Below are 17,953 nucleotides of genomic sequence, written 5' to 3' on the forward strand. Positions count from 1 at the left end.
GACTGGAGATGATATTTATGTTTGGTTGGGTAGATTTTGCACTGTTCGAGGCCAGCCTGTCAAAGTGTTAGATGAAGATGGGATTTGGACATGCTCCTGGCGAATTCCCATTAAACAATGGGAAGACGCTGGGGGCTACCAGGGCCTGAAACATCTGCCTTCCATGATTGTGCTCGGAGAGAACAGAGGCTACATACCAAACTCTGCAGGAAGGGTTGCAGGTTTGGTCATCTCGCTGAAGCATGCCAAGAGTTAGTATGTGGGAAGTGTAGAGAAATTGGTCACAGTTTGATTATTGTACCAATTTCAGACGGTGCAATCTTTGTGGAGAAACAAACCACCTCTACAGAGACTGCCCTAAAAGTTTTGCCAACAAGCTCAAAATGGCCGCCCCACATGGGCAACAAACGAATGAACAAAGGAAAGAGGAGGCGGTCCCTGAGGTTTTGGCGGGAATTTCAAATTCCCAGCCGGCCTCAGGGATTGGGCAGGAAGGAGGAAGTGGGACGGCCACAGGGGCGGAGGCAACGGAACAGGAAATGGTCATGGAAGGAGAGGAAAGTGAGGAAAAAACCAATTCCTCACTAGTAACAGTTTCGGATGGGGTGCAGGAATCTACCGGGAGTGAGACAGAGTGTTCACTCCCTAACGCTCAGGTGCAAAAAAGACCTGCGGGGTCTCCTCTGATTGTAACGGAGGAGAAAAAATCTAGGGCAGCATATAAGCTTGATAGTATCGATTCGGTAGATCTGGAGCGCATGTGGCCCCTAGAGTCCCCTAATGAGGAATCCTTTTTGCACATTAAGCTAACAGCATCATCGCCAAAAGAGGCACAAGAGGTTTCCTCTGTGGCCTCTGAAGCGACAGGCATTTGCCCTCCTGATCCCAGCTCGTCTGAGGAAAAGGAAAGGCAAATGCAGCAAGATATAACATGATTTTAATCGTATCTTTGTAGTCTTTTTACTGTCTTCTGTTTTAAATGTCTTATACCTTTTTAACCCTACTGCTCATGGCCCTCACCATCTCTACTATCAATGTAAGAAGTGTGAGGTCCACCATTAGAGCACAGAGTATTTTGTCCCTTTTAAAATCTTTTAAGTCAGATTTGTTTTTATTACAAGAGTGTTCTCTGCCCTTTTTAACTAGGTACAAGAAAATGGAGGAGCTATGGTCCGCAGGAGCCTCCATATGGAGCGGATCAAATTTTAACAAAAATGACGGAGTTGCGGTTTTAATTAATAATCCTAACATCTTGGTGAAGGGCAGCACTGTGGTGAGGCAATGCCGGGCACTTTTAGTAAATCTGACCTTTTTAGACAGGGATTTTAATGTTCTTAATGTATATGGTTTTACGGAAAAGAATGAAAGATATGAGCTTTTAGAAGACTTGCAACCCCACATGCTAGGTAGGGCCCCACTAATGGTAGCAGGGGATTTTAATTGTGTTTTATCCAAAACAGACAGGAAAAGGGTAGGGGAGGATTTTAGAGTGGACAAAACGTCGGTGTTATTGCAGGGTTTAGTCAGAGATTTTAATTTAGTCGACTGTTTTAAAATTTTGCATCAAAGAGAGGAGGGCTTCACCTGGTTCAGTGGTGATAGTACCAAAGCCTCTCGAATCGACTACGTTTTTACAAGGGACTGCCCGCCGACCGATGCTACATTAACCCCCCTCTTTTTCTCTGATCACATAATGCTGTCTTGCACCCTTTCACTGCCCATGGGTGTGACGGTAGGGGGAGGGCTGTGGAAGCTGAACTGTTCCCTGTTGGAAGACAAGGATATAGTTTTAGAATATAGGGAACAGTTCAGCCAATGGCAGACCCTCCAAGACTTTTACGATACACGTGCACAGTGGTGGGAGATGGTAAAGGACCGGACAAGACAGTTTTTTAGAAAGATAGGGAAAGAAAAGAAGAGTAGGGAAAAGAAACGCATGTTGGGGTTGCAGAAAAGACTACAAAGGTATTTTAATCTTTTAAATAATGGTTTTGATTTTATCGACGAAATTCAGGAAGTAAAAAAAGAAATGTCAGTTTTAGCCAATATAAAAAGTAAAGGGGTCCTTTTAAGAAGTAAAGAGAGAGAAATAGAAAAAGGCGAAAAGTGTACCAGATATTTTTTTAAGAAAATAATAACAAGGGGTGGGGGATTAACCAGGGTTAAAACAGGGGATAGGGAGGTTAACACAACAAAAGAGATTTTAGAGGATGTGGAAAAATTTTATGGGGCATTATATAGTTTTAAAAAGGTACACTTTGACACTGCAAAAGAAGTTTTAAATTTTATTGAGGAAAGGGTTGACTGTCAAAATGAGATTTTAACCCAAGATTTTAACATCTTAGAAATCCAAAAAGCACTTGGAGGTTTTAAGAAGGGGAAGTCCCCAGGAGTGGATGGACTTCCCCTAGAGTTTTATCTAACATTTTGGGACATTTTAGGACAAGAGCTTTTGACAGTTTTTAAAGAGTTTGAGACCCTCGACATACTTCCAGACAGTTTTAGAATAGGGATAGTTTCTTTACTTCACAAAAAAGGTGACCGGACTGACTTAAAAAACTGGAGACCCATAACACTTTTAAATTTTGATTATAAACTTTTTAGCAAAATTTTAGCAACACGCATGTCGGCTTTAGAGGACGTGATTCACCCGGATCAAGCTTGTTCTGTGCCCGGAAGAAAGATAACAGACAGCCTAGTACTGATCAGAGACGCCATCTGTTATGCGAGAGACAGAAATATTCGGCTAGTAGTCCTAAATTTAGACTTTGAAAAAGCATTTGACCGAGTCTCGCACCAGTACCTTTTTCAGGTACTGCAAAAAATGGGTTTTCCAACAAAGAGGTTTGTAGCCAGGGTGGGACTGCTGTACAAGGGACTAGTCAGCAAATTCCTTGTAAACGGGCATCTTTCCAAAACTGTGAACATACACAGTGGTGTCCATCAGGGATGTCCTTTATCTCCTCTCCTGTATGTGGCTTGTATCGAGCCACTGGCACAGATCTTGAGAAAGGATAAATGGGTCAAAGGACTGGACGTTCCTGGGACGGGTGGACTGACAGCGACTTGTGCCTTATACATGGGCGATGTTACTCTTTTAACCACGGACATTTTATCTATACGAAGAGCACTGGACTTGACTGACTGGTACGGTCGGGCCTCGGGCGCCAAACTCAATAGAAACAAGTCTGAGGCCCAGCTCTTCGGGCCGTGGGGGGACGTGGACACAGGAGGACTTTAAAATTTTAGGTGTTAAATTTGATAAAGAGGGTGGAGGACGGGAAAACTGAACTGACTTGCTAGGGAAAGTTAGGAAAAGACTAGGGTTTTGGGAACTAAGACAGTTGACGATTGAAGGTAAAATTTTTATTTTTAAATATGTGATTTTACCTCTGATTTTACTTGTCTGTTCTGTTTTTGGCCCCCTCGGTGGTTCCTGGTGAAACTGGAGTGGGCGGTGTTTTACTTCCTGTGGGGGTCCAAGTGGGAGTGCCTGAAGAGGGAGACAGTCAAGAAAAGGCCAGAGAACGTTGGAAAAGGCCTCCCAGACCCCCACCTGTTTTTAGGCAGCCGCTTCACCGCCTTGCACATCAGTTATGCCATGACCCCATCCAAAGAAAACAAGACGGCTGCAATGGCGCTATTTTGGATGGGGTCTTACCTAAGAACTTTGAAAATTTTACCAGTAGATTTGAAAACCCCAGTGTCTTTTAACTTGCCTAAAGACTACAGTTTTATAAAAAAGTTTTTAAAGAAATACCTTTTAGAGAGTGAAGATGTCACCATTTAACTAAACACAAGTCTCTCATTTCTGTTGTGCAGGACCGGAAACCGGTGAGTCCAGTTCCGGGCCTCACACTAAGTGAGGCCAAACAAGTTTGGTGGAATGCGGCTCACCCTGCTCTCCAGAACAGGCACAAGGACTTATCGTGGATGGTGGCTCATGAGATCCTCCCGGTCAGGGCGGTTATGCACTCCAGAGGCATGGCCAAAAACCCCATCTGCCCTCGGTCCGGCTGCAATTCCCCGGAGACCGCCCACCACCTGCTCTGGGACTGCAGCACTGCGCGGGACCTGTGGGCCAAGACCGGCTCCCCGTGTATTTCCCGTGCCTACCAGCAGGTGGGGCCCAGTTCGGGTACCAGCTCGCCATCCTTGGCGTGGGCCGGGGCTTGAAGGACTTGACGGCACAGAAATTTACCTCGCTCTGGCTCACCCTCAACGTCATCAAGGATGCCATCTGGGCCACCAGAAACCTGCTGGTGGGGAAGCGCGTTACGGTAACCCTCCATGCATGCGAGCTAAAGGTAACATCAAGGCTGCAGGGGTACCGGACGACGATATTCGGACGGGGGGGCCGGGGTCGCACAGAGAGGGTCCCGGCAGGCACCGACCCTGGCTGCCCGTAGATGCACCCTAACCATTCTGGCTACGGGAACAGCGGGCCAGCGGGCCGGAGGAGAGGGGATCTCCGCTGAGCCCGTAAAGTAGCATCTCATGTCCCTGTTCTGGAGAGTGGGGTGAAGACCGACTTGATGAGGACTCACCCCCGGTCTTGCACAACAGATGTTTTTTTTTATTGGTTTTTATCCAATAAATTGGTTTTTATGGTGTTTTATCAATGAAATTGGTTTTATTAACATGCATATGAGGCTTGTTTGTTTTTTTAAATTTGTATTTTACTTTTGAAACCGATCGCACCTTTTAAACACACCTCAAATATGGACTTTTAAAAACAAGCAAAACACTGTGGTTTTAATCAAATGTTTTTTAACAATGATTGTTTCTTTCATTTTACCATGTGTATTTATTATATATAATATGGCTTGTTTTAATGTGTGCTTGAAAAGAAAAATGTGTGTGAAAGTAAAAATGCAAATGGAAAAAATTTAACTGTTGACAATAAAACTTTTTCCAAAGAAAAAAAATCTGTTCTTATCAGTTTAATATCTGATACGTCCCCCATCCGGGGACTACATATTAAATGGATTTTTAGATCATGGAGCTGTAGCCGGGGCTTGCTCCGTCCACTCCAAGCATCGGCTTGGTATTGCAGTGTCTCCAGGAACGGTGTGCTTTCCCTTTTTGGGGATTGCCGTTTATTGTGTCGAATAGCAGAACAAGGAATGAGATCTGCCATGCTGTGGTGTATTGCGAACTTTTTTCCTGATGCGCCCTCCTGGGATCTTGGACTCTTCCACGAACGATGCACCCACCTGAGGTCTTTCACAGACGAGGTGATGCATCGAATCAGGTGTGTTTGGTTAAAGAGAGTCATCTAAAACCGGCGTTGGGAATCACCGGCCCATGAGCTTGGCAGTTTCCAGGCCAGTAACGGAAGGCACCCGTCCTTCCTTTCCTGGAGGGGGGCTAACCATTGGTGTGGACGGTAGAGACGCAAATCATACCTCTGGCTGATCGCCTGGGCCTTCATACTTACCTGGCAAGGGATACACCATGATCAAGAAGGCGGTTCACCCAGGGCGAGGCTTGGCCATTGCACTCCGGCCATGCTGACCCCTGCGAATTCCCCAAATGCGGGAATCTCGACTGCATAATTTATGGTAGTGGGGGACTGCGTTCGCGCTCTCCCCTGAAATTGTTGGTGAAACAAAGCAGAAGAGGTTTTTTCCAGGTTTTTTTTTTTTTTTGCATTTCAGAATGGGGAGTTCTACCACATGCGAGGTATGTGTTGTGCGCCTGTGAAACAAAGTCAGTTACGCTCTTGAAAAATCGGACCTTGGTGGGTGGTTCAGTTCGAATATAGCACAGACCTTACTTTGAAAGTCGATTGGACTGACTGCAGCCTAGCTGTAGCTGTCTCCATGTTGTTTGATTGTCCTTTTTCAATTGGTATTAATTTTGTTGTCGCTTACAGCGCCACCGAGTGGCCTGTCGCAGCGCCCTTTTTCACCTGGCCTCTGACTGAGCCCCTGCACAGGTGTGCCGATTTGGGTGAAGGGATCTCATTCCTTCCTGGAGTTATAGCCATTCAAGCCATCTCGGACACGCCACGTTAGCACGTTTTGAGGTCCCCTCGCCAAGGTGAATGGAAATTTCCACTTTTTTGGGATGATTATTGACAGGCAGACTCCAGAGAAGCTTTCTGTGCTGCTTTGGGTGGGACTGGGCCAAATACCTGGCGCTAGGTTCCAAAAGAAGGTTTTCGACAAAATCCCAAATACCCGAAAATTTTGTCAGAGCGACGAGCCAATCTGAGACCTGCGTCAGGTTCGGCTCGAGCCAAGGATTCCCATTACATAAGGCACGTGGCTCTGCGACGAACCGTTTGGGAGTTACGAGCGATGCCGTACTTTCCGTCACTGCAGTGCCAGCATCAGGCCGAGCGTGACGAGTCCCGGTGACGTTGCAGACAGGGGAGGGTACTACCATCCCCCAGCGTTTTTAGGTCCCCCAGACTTACCAAAGCCGAGATGGGCATCGCCGTGTCCGGCTTCCTGCCCGCTGCGTCTTAGCGGCATCGCTTCTCGGCCTTTTGGCTAAGATCACGTACCTTGTCAGACTGTTTAGACTGCGATCGCCTCTTGGAGGTTTCCTGACTCGAGATCTTTTTATATCTTGAGTCACACAACTTCGAGAGGTACATTGAACTCTGCTGCTTCGGGCTCCAACACGTTTTAAGGTAAGGTCTTTTAATTATTTATTTGGTTATTTATTATTGTATTTATTGTTGTTTTAAGTTTCTAGGCTGTTGGTGCCTCCATCATGTCGGCTGCCCGTGCCGGCGTGCGGAGGCACCACAGCGTGCGCTTTTGTTTTAAAGAGGTGAATGGCCAGCTCCTAGGGATGTCACGTCTTGACTTCTCCAGAAAGTCCTTTTTTTTTTGGAGCGTCCATTCAGGTATAAGTTTGAGGGCTCGTGTACGTGGGTTAAGGGGACCTGCGCGCTGACCCCAAAAAATTTTGGACGGACGCGGCGTCGATGTCTGCCGGCCCACGGGAGACCCCTGACCGGCGCAGGAGGATCTGGACCCCCGAGGGGCCCCGCGGAAGCCCACCCAAATTTGAGGCCCCTACATGCCATTCAGCACTTCTCCACAGGGTGGCGCACGGAGCAGTACACCTCAGGTTTAAAACAGTGGCATTTACCCGAATGGGGGGTGTACGATTTTTTGCCCACGAAACCTATATTTGTCCATTTGACCTTTAAAGTTACAGAATGACCACGGAACCGATGCGGACCCCCATCGGACCCCCAACCCGGGTCCCACGAACCCATTATTTGTCCATTTGACCATTATATTCACACAATGACTGCGGATCATCTGCAGACCCCTTGCGGACCCCCACCCTGGGTCCCACGAACCCCGTATTTGTCCATTTGACCATTATATTCACACAATGACTGCGGATCATCTGCGGACCACTTGCGGACCCCCACCCTGGGTCCCACGAACCCACTATTTGTCCATTTGACCATTATGTTCACACAATGACTGCGGATCATCTGCGGACCACTTGCGGACCCCCACCCTGGGTCCCACGAACCCACTATTTGTCCATTTGACCATTATATTCACGGAATGACCACGGATCACATCCGGAACATTTGCGGACATATCCAAAATTGTGGTGAATGTTAACCAAAATGTCACAGATTTTGCCAAGCTGTAACTCCGCCAAAACGGGGCCAAACTGCACCAAACTCGGGTCAGAGTAAGACCTCCAGAAGGCCTACCGAACACCGATGCCCCCCCATCCATAACACCCCGGGGGGCGGAGTTATTGCCCCACACATTTTTGATAGTCAAATGGAAGGAAGAGACCTAGCAACTTGAAACTCGGTGACTTGATAGCCCTCAAAGGGCCCTCTCTGAAGCCACCTCCCTCAAGTCGATAGACCCCCGGGGGCCAGAGATACGGGCCCGCAAATGCAAGAAGTCCCAAAATTTGACCGGCAATAACTCACCCAAAAAGAGAGGAAAAAACACCAAACTCAGGTCAAAATTAGACCTTTGGGAGCTCTATCCGACTACACCAGCCCCATGTTCCTATGACCCCGGGGGTCCGAGTTACGGCCCCACAAAATGTGGAATTTGAACCGTTATAACTCAGGAACCGGAATACCCAGGAACTCGAGGGTGGTTGCATACGGTAGGCTCCTCGATCTTCTAGGGATCCCCCGAATTTTAGCCTCGGGGTCCACCGCTTCGCGGAGATATTAGCAAAAAAATAGTACCATCCACCCCCCTCATACCTACTCATCCATGCCGGCCAGGGTGCACCCTCCCTGGCTAGAAAAGGCAGCTCGAGGGGGGTGGAAGTCGGAAGAAAATTTTTTTTATGAAGCCTAGAGAAAACACTTGTACTGTACTCAGGGCACTCAGAGGAATCCATTTTTGTAAGTTTTATCCCATTATACTGTAGAAATATGCATAGAAAAAATGTTGGATTTTGGTTAATTTGAACCACAAATGTTGCAAGTCTTGCAGTAAATTAAATAGCAATATTTTTTATTGTCAGAGGGCCCTCTCTGAAGCCACCTCCCCCAAGTCGATAGACCCCCGGGGGCTAGAGATATGGACCCGCAAATACAAAAAGTCCCAAAATTTGACCGGCCATAACTCACTCGGAAAGAAGGGAAACAACACCAAACTCTGGTCAAAATTAGACCTTTGGGAGCTCTATCCGACAACACCAGCCCCATGTTCCTATGACCCCGGGCGTCCGAGTTACGGCCCCCCAAAATGTGGGATTTGAACCGTTATAACTCAGGAACCGGACCACCCAGGAACTCGAGGGTGGTCGCATACGGTAGGTAATTTCAGCCCCGGGGTCCACCGCTTCGTGGAGATATTAGCAAGAGAATAGTACCATCCACCCCCCTCGCACCTACTCATCCATGCCGGCCAGGGTGCACCCTCCCCGGCTAGAGAAGGCAGCTCGAGGGGGGTGGAAGTCGGAAGAAAATTTTTTTTTGGAGGCCTAGAGAAAACAGTTGTACTGTACTCAGGGCACTCAAAGGAATCCATTTTTGTAAGTTTTATCCCATAATACTGTAGAAATATGCATAGAAAAAAATGTAGGATTTTGGTTAATTTGCACCACAAATGTTGCAAGTCTTGCAGTATATTAAATAGCAATATTTTTTATTGTCAGTCTATTTCTCAAATCACTTCTAGTCTAATGAACTACACATGGGGCTATTTCATTTGTCACTTAACAGTTACTTTATTTGAAATCTTCCTAATTCCAATTTATCCATAATGTATTGTAAAATACGTTTTATAAAACAAGAGTGCACACTTTGCAGTCTATTTCTCATTCCACTTTTAGTCCAAACAACTTCAAATGGGACTATTTCCTTGGTCACTGACCAGTCTATTTCTCATTCCACTCATAGTCTAATGAACTACATATGGCACTATTTCATGGATCACTTGCCAGTCTATTTCTCAGTAATTTTCTAGTCTAATAAACTACATATGGCACTATTTGCTTGATCCCTTGCCAGTCTATTTCTTATTCAAAACTTTTAGTCTAATAAACTACAAAAAGTACTATTTCCTTGGTCACTTACCAGTCAATTTCTCATTCCTTTTCTAGTCTAATAAACAATACATTTCACTATTTCAGTCTATTTCTCATTCAACTTCTAGTCTAATAATCAGTTTAACTGGTTATGATGATCGGCCTGAATACATTTGAAATAGAAGTGTATTAATGTGAAAACATATGGCACTATTTCATGGATCACTTGCCAGTCTATTTCTCATTCATTTCATAGTCTAATAAACTACATATGGCACTATTTCCTTGATCACTTGCCAGTCTATTTCTTATTCAAAACTTTTAGTCTAATAAACTACAAAAAAGTACTATTTCCTTGGTCACTTACCAGTCTATTTCTCATTCCTTTTCTAGTCTAATAAACAATACATTTCACTATTTCAGTCTATTTCTCATTCAACTTCTAGTATAATAATCAGTTTAACTGGTGATGATGATCGGCCTGAATAAGTTTGAAATAGAAGTGTATTAATGTGAAAACATATGGCACTATTACATGGATCACTTGCCAGTCTATTTCTCATTCATTTTTATAGTCTAATAAACTACATATGGCACTATTTCCTTGATCACTTGCCAGTTTATTTCTTATTCAAACTTTTAGTCTAATAAGCTACAAAAAGTACTATTTCCTTGGTCACTTACCAGTCAATTTCTCATTCCTTTTCTAGTCTAATAAACAATACATTTCACTATTTCAGTCTATTTCTCATTCAACTTCTAGTCTAATAATCAGTTTAACTGGTTATGATGATCGGCCTGAATACATTTGAAATAGAAGTGTATTTATGTGAAAACATCCTAATTTCAAGTTATTCAAAATATAGTAAAATATGTTTTTATTAAACATTTTATGTATAGAAATACTATATATTTATTATGTATTTATTACATATACCTTTTATTTACACACACATTATATAAATATGTTTAAATTATTTTTATTACATGTAATATATATGTGTGTGTGTGTGTGTGTGTGTGTGTGTGTGTGTGTGTGAGTGTGTGTGAGTGTGTGTAAAGTAATGACACCTTAATTCAATTTCAAATATTTATTGAACTTTTTGTTTTGCAGACATTGTAAAGTCAAAATCAAAAATGCCTCAAAGTTCTGTACAAAAAAACACAATATATAAAAAGTATAATAGGAAACATGCATTATATAAGAAAAATAAAATAAATAAATAAACATGTTCAGAAAGATTCAGAGCAAACTGACATTAACCTTAACTATAACTATTTACAAAAAAAGAAAAAAGAAAAAAGAAAAATGGAAGAGGCTATCAAAACAAATAAAAAGATAACCTTACTTTTTTATCGTAGAAATAAAAGGAGTAGAACAATTATCATAAAAAATATCAAAACAAACAATTTAAATAGCTACATAAATTATTTACGGGATTTTTTTTTAAATTTCTCCAGTCTCTTTTTTTACTTGCTGCACCAGCTTTTTAGACGCTATTTCCTGTGGTGATTTAAGTGGGGAGTTCTTCACCATCAGTCTGCGTCTGAGGACCATCTTCATTAATGTGCTTCTTTCCTTATAGAAATAATAAGAAAGGCAAAGTGTTAGTGAACATGTCTACTTGTCACAAACAGTTAAACCAATCCATGGGAAATTGTACTTACTGAAGCAGATTTCCCAGACTTCTGGCCTTCTTCGGCATCGGGAGGGCTGTCGGAGAGCGTTGGGCTGGTGGATGAGGACTTTTCCTCAGCTGGCATCTTGTGGGGTTTTGTCGTCTTTCTTCTCTTGGCACCTTGCTGCCTTGGACTATCAGCTTCCTCACCCACCACAGCTGTATCAAAGAGGCGACGGTGTTCTGCTGCCTGCTTTGCATTAAGGTTGAGGGCATAAAACCTGTCAGCTGTGGTGGTGTCGTGGCACATGAACTGTGCCACTTTGTGCCTATCTTCTGGGCAGTGAGTGTTCTTTGCCTTTTTGGAGAGAGAACAGCATAGGCAAAGAGTTAGAAAAAAAACACACCAGAAACTCATAAAGCCGGGACAAGTACAGGAATGCTTACATGGGTGGCGATGGCAGTCCTCACATCAGTAAATGTGGGTGTGCCTGGTAACCCCATGCTCGCCCACGCATCCTGAAAATACTTGTTCAAGTTTTTGCAGGAGCTGGCCTTTGAGGTAAAGAAGAAGTAGTTTGCAACTCGTCCCCGTACCAAGTTGGACCGGAGTGAAAGGAATTCCTCAAGCCACCCATACTCCTCCTGGTCCAGGGCCAGCTGGGCTGCACCAAAGGCCTGGTTGGTCTTGTGGGCTGATATCTTTAGAAACAGTGTGAAGTGGCATAAGCTGAGTTTTATTTTAAAGAAAACCATGTGGACAACGAGAGACAGAGAGAAAGAGAACCACTCACATTAATGACAAAGTGGCCTTCTGTAGCTGTCGCACGGGCATCCTCCACCTCTTTAATTGTTAAATTTTGGAACACCCCTCCACGGTGACCATAAATGCTGGCCCAGTAAGTGGTGAGGTGTCCATAAAAAGACCATTGGTCCTTTTTCTCAGGACTAGTCTTCAGACGATCTTCACAGAAAAAAAGAGAAGCATAAAGGATCACATTGATCGCCAAATAATGAGAGGAGAAAGGATTCAAAAACTTACCCAGAATCTCAGAAATAATTTTTTTGGCAGAGTCCCGGCAAGCTCGCAGTGTGGCTTTAGGGATCAGGCGGGCCTCCTTGGCTTGTTTTACAGCCAGCTCGTGGACTGCCACGCTGCGCTTTACTGGGCGGGTCAAGTTCTGGATTTCCCTCCTAATCCCAATGAAAGCCACACGGGAGAGCCGGCATGTGGGCGGCTGGGTCTCATTAAGATATTTGAGGAACTGTGCCACATTTTTTAGGTAATGGTGCACAGTTGGCTCTGCAATGTTGCATTTCCTTAAAAAAGACAGCCAGGACCGGACCTTTGCCCTGTTGTCCAAAAACATCAAGCTGGCCAGATTGGTCTGGCCAGCTGACATATATGAAATAAAAATTTTTATTCTAAAAATCTTTGAGGACACATTATTTATTAATTTCGGAGTGGGGTTGATGCCCTCCCAGTGGGCCCTGGACTCCTCAATGAGCTGATCTGCAAAAAGAAAGCACAAGAGAAGGACCAGGTGAGTCAGGTCGATAACATAGAGGTAAACACTAACAAACATTATTATTATTATTATTATTATATTAAATTAAATTAAATTAAATATATAATAAATTATATATATATATATATATATATATATATATATATATATATATATATATACATACATAATATGTGTGTGTATATGTATAATTATATTACTATAATTTTCTAGTCTAATAAACTACAAATGGTACTATTTCCTTGGTCACTTATCAGTCTATTTCTCATTTCTCTTGTAGTCTAACAAACTATAAATGGGGCTATTTCCTTGGTTCACTTACCAGTCTATTTCTAATTCAACTTCTAGTCTAATGAACAACAAATGAGATTATTTCCTTGGTTCACTTACCAGTCTATTTCTCAGGTAACTTCTAGTCTAATAATCTACAAATAGGAGATTTATTAATGAAAGTTATTGTATGGTGTTATCAAAGTGACAAGTGTCATACTCACTTAGGGCTGGCACGTGGTCCGGAAAGTGGTATGGTGCATCGGAGGAGTGGGCCTTCTTTGAAGGCCCGGCGACCTCCTCCTCGGGTCCTGTGGCTGGCTCTGCCTCAGGCCTGGTGGCTGGCTCTTCATCTAGTCTGTCAACCTGCGACTCTGAGCACTCCTCCTCCCCAGGGCTGTTGAGGGCCGATAGCAGACTATGTGTTGCCCGTGCAACCTGCCTAGAGGGGGTGGGATTTGACCGCTTCCTCAGCTGCCGGTACCGCCGTGAGAAGCTCTCCCAGAAGCAATGGATAGGAGAAGCTTGCGCTCCTTCACATTCCGCACCTTGTGAAAGACACGAAGGTGTTGGCTTAGCTGATTATAGCCACGAAAGCACAAGGGACAGTCGTCCAAAGCCATATCTACTTTTGTTAAAACACTAAAGGATGAATAGCAAAAGGATGAATGCAAGGGACACTGCCCAAGCATTGGTTACTTATATAACTTTTTAGGTCCCATTTGTAGTCTGTTAATACAACTTTGAGTCTAATACATTAGAGAGCACAATTTGCAGTCTATTTCTCATTACACTTCTAGTTTAATAAACTACAAATTTGACTATTCCTTTGATTCACTCACCAGTCTATTTTTCATTCTTTTTCTAGTCTAATAAACTACAAATGGGACTATTCCCTTGGATCACTTACCAGTCTATTTCTCATTCAACTTCTAGTCTAATAAACTACAAATAGTACTATTTCCTTGGTCACCTACCAGTCTATTTCTCATTCATTTTCTAGTCTGATAAACTACAAATATGACTATTTCCTTGATTCAGTTACCAGTCTATTTTTCATACCACCTCTAGTCTAAGAAACTACAAATGGAACTATTTTCTTGGTGACTTACCAGTCTATTTCTCATTCCACTTTTAGTCTAATAAACTGTAAATTACCTTGGTCCCTTACCAGTCTATTTCCCATTCATTTTCTAGTCTAATGACTAATGACATCCACCCCCCTCGCACCTACTCATCCATGCCGGCCAGGGTGCACCCTCCCCGGCTAGAGAAGGCAGCTTGAGGGGGGTGGAAGTCGGAAGAAAATTTTTTTTATGAGGCCTAGAGAAAACACTTGTACTGTACTCAGAGCACTCAGGGAATCCATTTTTGTAAGTTTTATCCCATTTTACTGTAGAAATATGCATAGAAAAAAGTCAGACCAGGGGGCTGTCTATCCGACGACACTAGCCCCATGTCCCCATGACCCCGGGGGTCAAAACGGCCAAAACGGGGCCAAACTGCACCAAACTCCGGACGGAGTAAGACCTCCAGAAGGCCTACCGAACACCGCTGTCCCCCCATCCATAACACCCCGGGGGGCGAATTTATGGCCCCCCACATTTTTGATAGTCAAATGGAAGGAAGAGACCTAGCAACTTGAAACTCGGTGACTTGATAGCCCTCAAAGGGCCCTGTCTGAAGCCACCTCCCCCAAGTCGAAAGACCCCCGGGAGCCAGAGATATGGACCCGCAAATGCAAAAAGTCCCAAAATTTGACCGCCATAACTCACTCGAAAAGAGGAGAAACAACACCAAACTCTGGTCAAAATTAGACCTTTGGGAGCTCTATCCGACGACACTAGCCCCATGTCCCTATGACCCCGGGGGTCCGAGTTACGGCCCCCCAAAATGTGGAATTTGAACCATTATAACTCAGGAACTGGACCACCCAGGAACTCGAGGGTGGTCGCATACGGTAGGCCCCTCAAGCCTCTAGGGATCCCCCGAATTTCAGCCCCGGGTTCCACCGCTTCGCGGAGATATTAGCAAAAAAATAGTACCATCCACCCCCCTCGTACCTACTCATCCATGCCGGCCAGGGTGCACGCTCCCTGGCTAGAAAAGGCAGCTCGAGGGGGGTGGAAGTCGGAAGAAATTTTTTATGAGACCTAGAGAAAACACTTGTACTGTACTCAGGGCACTCAGAGGAATCCATTTTTGTAAGTTTTATCCGATAATACTGTAGAATTTGCATAAAAATGAGCGTTGAATTTTGGCACACATGTGCACCACATGTGGTGCGTATCTCACTTTTCATTAAATAGCAACTGTATTTGCAACAAGGAATGAGATCTGCCATGCTGTGGTGAATTGCGAACTTTTTTCCTGATGCGCCCTCCTGGGGTCTTGGACTCTTCCATGAACGATGCACCCACCTGAGGTCTTTCACAGACGAGGTGATGCACCGAATCAGGTGTGTTTGGTTAAAGAGAGTCATCTAAAACCGGCGTTGGGAAGCACCGGCCCATGAGCTTGGCAGTTTCCAGGCCAGAAACGGAAGGCACCCGTCCTTCCTTTCCTGGAGGGGGGCTAACCGTTGGTGTGGACGGTAGAGACGCAAATCATACCTCTGGCTGACCGCCTGGGACTTCATACTTTCCTGGCAGGGGAGACACCATAATCAAGAAGGCGGTTCACCTAGGGCGAGGCTTGCCCATTGCACTCCGGCCATGCTGACCCCTGCGAATTCCCCAAATGCGGGAATCTAGAGCTGCATAATTTATGGTAGTGGGGGACTGTGTTCGCGCTCTCCCCTGAAATTGTTGTTGAAACAAAGCAGAAGAGGTTTTTTTCCAGGGTTTTTTTTTTTTTTCGCGTTTCAGAATGGGGAGTTCTGTCACATGCGAGGTATGTGTTGTGCGCCTGTGAAACAAAGTCAGTTACGCTCTTGAAAAATCGGACCCTGGTGGGTGGTTCAGTTCGAATATAGCACAGACCTTACTTTGAAAGTCGATTGGACTGACTGCAGCCTAGCTGTAGCTGTCTCCATGTTGTTTGGTTGTCCTTTTTCAATTGGTATTAATTTTGTTGTCACTTACAGCGCCACCGAGTGGCCTGTCGCAGCGCCCTTTTTCACCTGGCCTCTGACTGAGCCCCTGCACAGGTGTGCCGATTTGGGTGAAGGGATCTCATTCCTTCCTGGAGTTATAGCCATTCGAGCCATCTCGGACACATCACCTTAGCACGTTTTGAGGTCCCCTCGCCAAGGTGAATGGAAATGTCCACCTTTTTGGGATGATTATTGACAGGCAGACTCCAAAGAAGCTTTCTGTGCTGCTTTGGGTGGGACTGGGCCAAATACCTGGCGCTAGGTTGCAAAAGAAGGTTTTCGACAAAATCCCAAATACCCGAAATATCCGTCAGAGCGACGAGCCAATCTGAGACCTGCGTCTGGTTCGGCTCGAGCCAAGGATTCCCATGACATAAGGCACGTGGCTCTGCGACGAACCGTTTGGGAATTACGAGCGATGCCGTACTTTCCGTCGCTGCAGTGCCAGCGTCAGGCCGAGCGTGACGAGGCCCGGTGACGTTGCAGACAGGGGTACTACCATCCCCCAGCGTTTTTAGGTCCCCCAGACTTACCAAAGCCGAGATGGGCATCGCCGTGTCCGGCTTCCTCCCCGCTGCGTCTTAGCGGCATCGCTTCTCGGCCTTTTGGCTAAGATCACATATCTTGTCGGACAGTTGAGACTGCGATCGCCTCTAGGAGGTTTCCTGACTAGAGATCTTTTTATATCTTGAGTCACACAACTTCGAGAGGTACATTGAACTCTGCTGCTTCGGGCTAAAACAAGTTTTAAGGTAAGGTCTTTTAATTATTTATTTGGTTATTTATTATTGTATTTATTGTTGTTTTAAGTTTTTAGGCTGTTGGTGCCTCCACCATGTCGGCTGCCCCTGCCGGCGTGCGGAGGCACCACAGCGTGCGTTTTTTATTCAGGCAGGTTGAGGGGAAGCTCCTTGGAATGTCCCGTATGGACTTTTCCAGCAAGCTGATCCAAAAGACCTTAGCTTTTAGATCTGACGACCTGAATTGTTTGATGACTCTGCCCTTGAACAAAGGATTTGATGTCAGTTTTAAAACCGCTTCCCTGCTTAATGACTTTTGGCAAAGGTTTGATTCAGTTAAAGCCCAGTTCTCCATGTTCACTGTCGAGAAACTTTCTGATAACACACTTAAAACTGTGATTGTAAGGATGTTCAATGAAACAGTGACTGGAGATGATATTTATGTTTGGTTGGGTAGATTTTGCACTGTTCGAGGCCAGCCTGTCAAAGTGTTAGATGAAGATGGGATTTGGACATGCTCCTGGCGAATTCCCATTAAACAATGGGAAGACGCTGGGGGCTACCAGGGCCTGAAACATCTGCCTTCCATGATTGTGCTCGGAGAGAACAGAGGCTACATACCAAACTCTGCAGGAAGGGTTGCAGGTTTGGTCATCTCGCTGAAGCATGCCAAGAATTAGTATGTGGGAAGTGTAGAGAAATTGGTCACAGTTTGATTATTGTACCAATTTCAGACGGTGCAATCTTTGTGGAGAAACAAACCACCTCTACAGAGACTGCCCTAAAAGTTTTGCCAACAAGATCAAAATGGCCACCCCACATGGGCAACAAACGAATGAACAAAGGAAAGAGGAGGCGGTCCCTGAGGTTTTGGCGGGAATTTCAAATTCCCAGCCGGCCTCAGGGATTGGGCAGGAAGGAGGAAGTGGGACGGCCACAGGGGCGGAGGCAACGGAACAGGAAATGGTCATGGAAGGAGAGGAAAGTGAGGAAAAAAACAATTCCTCACTAGTTACAGTTTCGGATGGGGTGCAGGAATCTACCGGGAGTGAGACAGAGTGTTCACTCCCTAACGCTCAGGTGCAAAAAAGACCTGCGGGGTCTCCTCTGATTGTAACGGAGGAGAAAAAATCTAGGGCAGCATATAAGCTTGATAGTATCGATTCGGTAGATCTGGAGCGCATGTGGCCCCTAGAGTCCCCTAATGAG

The 17,953-nt window shown here is 44.9% G+C and overlaps 2 non-coding genes and 1 pseudogene across 2 annotated transcripts; all 3 read left to right on the forward strand.

The window, feature by feature from the left end:
• Window positions 1–4,904: 4,904 nt before the first annotated feature.
• On the forward strand, window positions 4,905–5,081 carry LOC132134083 (U2 spliceosomal RNA; annotated as a pseudogene).
• Window positions 5,082–5,432: 351 nt separating this feature from the next.
• LOC132134136 (U1 spliceosomal RNA) lies at window positions 5,433–5,596 on the forward strand. The gene has a single exon (XR_009429400.1). It is a non-coding gene; the product is annotated as a U1 spliceosomal RNA (small nuclear RNA).
• A 9,950-nt stretch (window positions 5,597–15,546) lies between these two features.
• Window positions 15,547–15,711, forward strand: LOC132134060 (U1 spliceosomal RNA). The gene has a single exon (XR_009429355.1). It is a non-coding gene; the product is annotated as a U1 spliceosomal RNA (small nuclear RNA).
• The last annotated feature ends 2,242 nt before the right edge of the window (window positions 15,712–17,953 follow it).

This window comes from Carassius carassius, unplaced genomic scaffold (assembly GCF_963082965.1).
Source record: "Carassius carassius unplaced genomic scaffold, fCarCar2.1 SCAFFOLD_66, whole genome shotgun sequence".
In the NCBI taxonomy this organism is placed as follows: domain Eukaryota; kingdom Metazoa; phylum Chordata; class Actinopteri; order Cypriniformes; family Cyprinidae; genus Carassius; species Carassius carassius.